The following is a 6,000-nucleotide window of genomic DNA, read 5'->3' on the forward strand; positions in this document are numbered from 1 at the left end:
TTTCGGGGATTAATAAGGGTCTTCTTATTCTTATTACACTGACTGCTGTGATCCCTCAAAAGTAGTAAAAAACATTTTCAGTATTTACATAAACACTGAAATTAATTTTGGTATTGGTATTATAACTATGAAAATGGGACTGTGGTCAAGATAATTTGAAAAAAGATACAGAAAGATGAGCAGCAGGGGATATTTGCAGCACAGCTGGTGGAAAAGTGAATATGTGCTATTTTGTGTTTTGTATTATGTATATGGTGTTTATTCAGTATGTTTATACAGTATATAAATACTGTGTGTGTATATATGTACACGCACACAAACACACACACACACATATATATATATATATATATATATATATACAGTACAGGCCAAAAGTTTGGACACACCTTCTCATTCAATGCGTTTTCTTTATTTTCATGACTATTTACATTGTAGATTCTCACTGAAGGCATCAAAACTATGAATGAACACATGTGGAGTTATGTACTTAACAAAAAAGGTGAAATAACTGAAAACATGTTTTATATTCTAGTTTCTTCAAAATAGCCACCCTTTGCTCTGATTACTGCTTTGCACACTCTTGGCATTCTCTCCATGAGCTTCAAGAGGTAGTCACCTGAAATGGTTTCCACTTCACAGGTGTGCCTTATCAGGGTTAATTAGTGGAATTTCTTGCTTTATCAATGGGGTTGGGACCATCAGTTGTGTTGTGCACAAGTCAGGTTAATACACAGCCGACAGCCCTATTGGACAAACGTAGCTGCCGTCAACTCGAGAAATTTTCAGGTTGTCTTCACTTTGTTTCCACCTACTGCACAACTAATGTGAAATGGCGGCAGCTTTGCATTTATTGCGTTTTATTTTAATGTGTAGGGGCAAGAGCTGTGTCTGACTGTGTAGTACATCATCACCAACCACATTACTGTGCTTCTTGTCAGAATAAACACAGTGAAGGCAAGTGGTTTCTTCAGCCTGCTAGGTTCGAACCACTATAGAGGGGTGACACACATAAGGATGACAAATGTTAAAGTCTTTGGTAATTAGACGTGATCGTGCTAAATATACATGCTATTACGGTATTATATCTGTAGTCTTATTAGTGTATATCAGTAACCTACTGTAGGGGTGCTGCAGGACTGCTATGTGATGGAGGATGCTGCAGATCGATGCTGAGTGGACCTTGATGAGGTCATGTATTATACTGCATTTTATACTGATTATAGAAGTAATTACAATGAATATGTAGATATTATGTAATATGCAGATACTTCCAAATTAACAGTGTCCTAGCTTGTTACTGTGGCTAAAATTGGTCAAATTTGTATGCAATATCAAACTGCAAACATTATTCATCATAAATAAACAAGTTTTTAACCATATATATATATATTTTTCAGGTTTTGAACGTTGTCTGCTTTTGTGTTTGGACCAGTTGCAGACTGACTTAGCAGGGATGGCTGCCATCTTGTTTTTACATGGATTAGCACAAAAAAGTGTCCACAAACATGGACAACATGTCTAAGTTAAGCTGAGGGTGCAGGGTCTCAGGAGGATATAAAATATAAATAAATATTTTAAGGAATCACACTACAGTGATGCTGCAGGATGAGGACCATTAACGTTACAATTTAGGAGTGGCAATGACAATGCTGTTACAGATCCAGGGTGTGGTGTGGTGAAACCAGGATATGTGGCACATTTCCTAACTTCTACCACTCAATACCAACACATTATTATCATTACCAGTCCTCATTTTTGCTGCATTTAATCAGAGGTCACTGTTTATGTTGTTAGGTAGGAGTTCGCTGACATTTTTCCTAGCTACAGGTGGTCAGTACCACTGTCCTCTGTTTGAATTGGAGTGAGAGAAGCTAGCTGTTGTGTCATGTGTATGTGTTAATATTAAAGCCAAGGTGCTACTGACTGGTTGCCCATTACCATTATAACTCCTATTGTATTTATTATTATTATTATTATTTTGTAGATTTCAATCACTTTTCTTTTTTGAAGTGTATTTTTATTTATGTATTTGTATTATATAATTCAGACTAGAAGGAAAAAGGCAGAGACAAACACTGAAAAAGTCAGTTACTGTTAATGTGTTAATGTTACATGTTGTGCATTGCATTTCAAATAAAAGTCCAGAAAATAAGTCCAAGGTCCATTTTTGGTATTTTTGGTACTCACTATAGGGGGCTGGTTTACATACATACTGTTTATGAGCTGCTGTATCAAAATGAGTTGTCTTCCCCCAGAAATTAGGGTTATGATTCCAATCCATTCCTCTTTTGCTGTGGCTCAGCATTTAAATAACCTTTATCAGATTTGATGGTTTAGTCACACACTTTCCCAAAAAGTGTTGTGCTTTTCTTTCACAAATGTGGGAATGAAATTGAGTTAAAATGTACAAAACAGTGAAATTTATCTTGCCTGGCCGGGCAGCTCTCTGGGTGCTCAGCACCCCTAAACCTCTGATCCTAGAATCGCCCCTGGTCTGATCTGATCTGATCTGATCTAGCATTGGCTGCTAGATCATTTTATTCATAGCAAAATAATTATTAATTTTTCTTAGTAAGAGCCACAGGTAGGCCTTCACAAAGAATGCAGCCCTGTGACAATGAATGGGTGGTAAAAGAGCACCTGCTGCTACATGCACTTCATCGGTTCTGGAACACTGACACTAACCACAGCAGAACCTGTTGTACCTGTAATCATCCATCACTGATGATGTGTTTTGGCAAGCATACAATATAAAAAACCAAGCCCTCTGACTACACCTTAGGAACGCTTAGAGTCAAGCAGATAGACAACATTCTTATTACTGTTAGGACCTGACTTCTTAACAGGTCACACCGGTCGTTGGGAACTTGTGGTTCAAAGTGTCATAACGGTTATCAGAAATTATTGACAATTATTAATATTAATCGTTGATTTAATTAAATAATATGGTGCAATTTACATTAAATCACCTCGTGGGCAACATTCCCAAAAAGGGAACAATGATAGCCAGTTAATAAAGTCTCATAAAGTTCACTTAACTAGCAATTTGGAACTCTGATTAATAATTAAAGTAACTATAGTAGTATTATAATTATAATGATCAATTATAAGTATAACAATGGGGGACAGATGCGAGGATTAGAAGCAAGGAGAGAGGAGGAAATATGTCTTCAGAGAACTGAGACGTCTTTCCCTCTGAGTCAGGTGACATCCGTTTGTGATGACGGCGGCATCTGATCACAGGTGGATCAGCTGTCAGGAGGCTTTATTGACAGCTATAGAAAGTTTTAATGAGTTTGTGTCTGGACACACATAATGTTCTATACACTTACATAATGATAAAGATACAGCTACAGGGTTCAACCAAGCCCCAACCTCTGGGGGAGACGAGTGAGACCAATGCGGAAGTGCCAAAAACTGCAGTTCACTGACTGTCCACTTGAGGCTGGCTCCGGAAGTGAGTCAATTCCCATAGACCCCCATGTTAAAATGCCCAACTTTAGAGCAGAAATAAACATGTTTACAGCCTGGTACAAAAAATGGTTACATGTTACATGTTTGGGGGGGGGGGGGTTTGTAACTCTTCCGTTTAAATGTTATTAAGGTTTGAAAATGCGCATAATTAAGGGCGTGGTTACTTTGAGTGACAGGTCGCACCATCACAGGTGGCTACCTAACATGCTAACTGCTGTGCGGAACTCGGCAGAGCTGAGCTCAGACTCGGTGGTCTGCTCGGCGTAATCTCAGCCAATTCGTGCCCATGTTCTAGGCATTGAACCTGTCCTCTCAGCCGTGTTTGTGCCTTTTGGATATTTTTTCAGGCAAATATTGGAGTAATATGGCTTGCTGTTCGATTAATTATACCAACAGACCGTCCAAGAAGTCTGTGCTCCAGGTTTTTCGGTAAGTGAAATTCGGAAATTCTAACGTAGACTCACTGTATTCCGGACATCACGGTATTCTGGACACTTGACCTTTACCCGCAAATAAATGAATAAATACTTCCAGGTCATGAGTAATATATATGTCTACCGTGAGTGGAAATTGCCAGCTGTCCGGATTACTGTGAGCAGTCACCATCATCCGGACAGCGTGACTACTGACTGTTTTTTCAGCATTTCTCCCAAATGATTGGCCCAAAATGTGTCAATCAAACTTTGGCATGCGTGTAAGACCTGCCCCCAGAGATAGACACACCAATCAAGCGCATCTATCTGCGCATTGATATCTTATGGGACTTTTACTGTGCCAAGTGTCCGGAAGACCGTGAGTCTACGTTAACGTTAACGTAACATTAAGGCTATACTTGTGTAACGTTATGTAAATTAAAAAGTGGCGAACTGTGTGAAATTACAGTAAGGTGTGTAACGTGATTAAAAAAACTAATGTGACATTTGACTGTCACATATAAAATATTAATTAGACTAGTGTATGCCTGTAGCCTGTAGGCGTGTAGTTACACAACAATAGATAACGCACAGACAGAATATGAGGACTGTGATGGCCACCACCTTTTTGTTTTGCTAAAATAAATTGATTATGATCTGTTGAACATAGAAGTAAGTTAAGTTGTATTGTTTGCATGTAAAGGTGTCTGTAAAGTAGGTAGCTAACACATATATTACTTTTAATATCTATTTGTCTGTGTAAAGTTTTCCTCTAGGTGACCCAGACAGACTGGACCAGTGGACACTCAACACGAGGAGACAGAACTGGACTCCAAACAAGACTTCCCATTTGTGCAGTGAACACTTTGAGAGTCATCACTTCAGCACTGACTCCAGGATAAAGACACCTTTTTTTATATAGTACCTCACAAAGAGTCAAGAAACTTATTAGTTTAAAATGATGAATTATTGTCCATGATACATTTAAATGCATTACATAAGTTACTAATTGTCATACATTACTAAGTACTCGATTAGGGCACAGCTTGCTCCGTACTATTACTGATAAGGTGAAATTACTGACACACCAGTGCAGTTTAGTGTTCCCATGCAAAAGGCCAAATGAAGATTTTATCAATCAAGGAACATGACATGTATTTACCAACTTTAACATTTTAGTGCCTTTTATGCAAAGACCCTTTATCAAAGTGAGAATTACTACCTTTTTCCCCACACAGTCTGTGAAGAACCAATGGAAAAAATATTCTCATAATGAGACAGCTGAACATAGCATGATTCCACAGTGGCAGTGAGCTTTGAGAACAGTTCAGTTTGCTTTTGATAGCAACAATTATTTTTATGTGGATGAATTGCATACTGTACATTCATACTCCACTTGTCTTGATAGTACAGTTAAATTTAAAATCACATTCAAATATAAAGTTGAATATCTACAGAACTTAAACACAAAACTATTTTATGAATGACAGCCACTTACTCAGCAATAAGATCATTTTGGTGGTGAGTGGGCTTTTATTTACGTGACAACGCCTGAACGCAACACAAGCTCAGCATGAGTGCCGTGTTGTGCGAGCAGCCTGTCTGTCTGTGCGTAACAGCAGTCTGTTGGTTATTTACACAGTGTCCATTTCAATAACTTTGTCAGCTGACAAACTGCACCGGGCTCGGGGTCAGGTTTGGTCAGGAAAATGCAGCCCGAGCCGCTCTAGCGTGCTCACCTATGTGTGTGGCGGAACTCGCGATACAGAGAGCAGAGGAGAATTGTTAACGCGTGACCATGTAGACAGAAATGACACGATGGCATAACACCATAAATAGTATGTTGTTATGTTATTATATGAAGCAAAATAATATCAATGGGGGCTGTGGGCAGGACATTGTTACACAGCTGTGCCTATGACTTCAGGCAGAGAGACCGCTGCATCAGAGCAGAAGAGCACGTTTTAAAATACATTTATTTTATCAATTAGTTATTAACTTTTACTATTTTTAGCAACTTGCCCGATTGGGCAAGTGAGTTGTTAGTTTACATGCCCGACCGCGAGTTTTACTTGCCCCGGGCAATCGGGCAATCCTTATTGTTGAGCCC

This window comes from Epinephelus fuscoguttatus, linkage group LG22, assembly GCF_011397635.1.
Source record: "Epinephelus fuscoguttatus linkage group LG22, E.fuscoguttatus.final_Chr_v1".
Lineage (NCBI taxonomy): Eukaryota > Metazoa > Chordata > Actinopteri > Perciformes > Serranidae > Epinephelus > Epinephelus fuscoguttatus.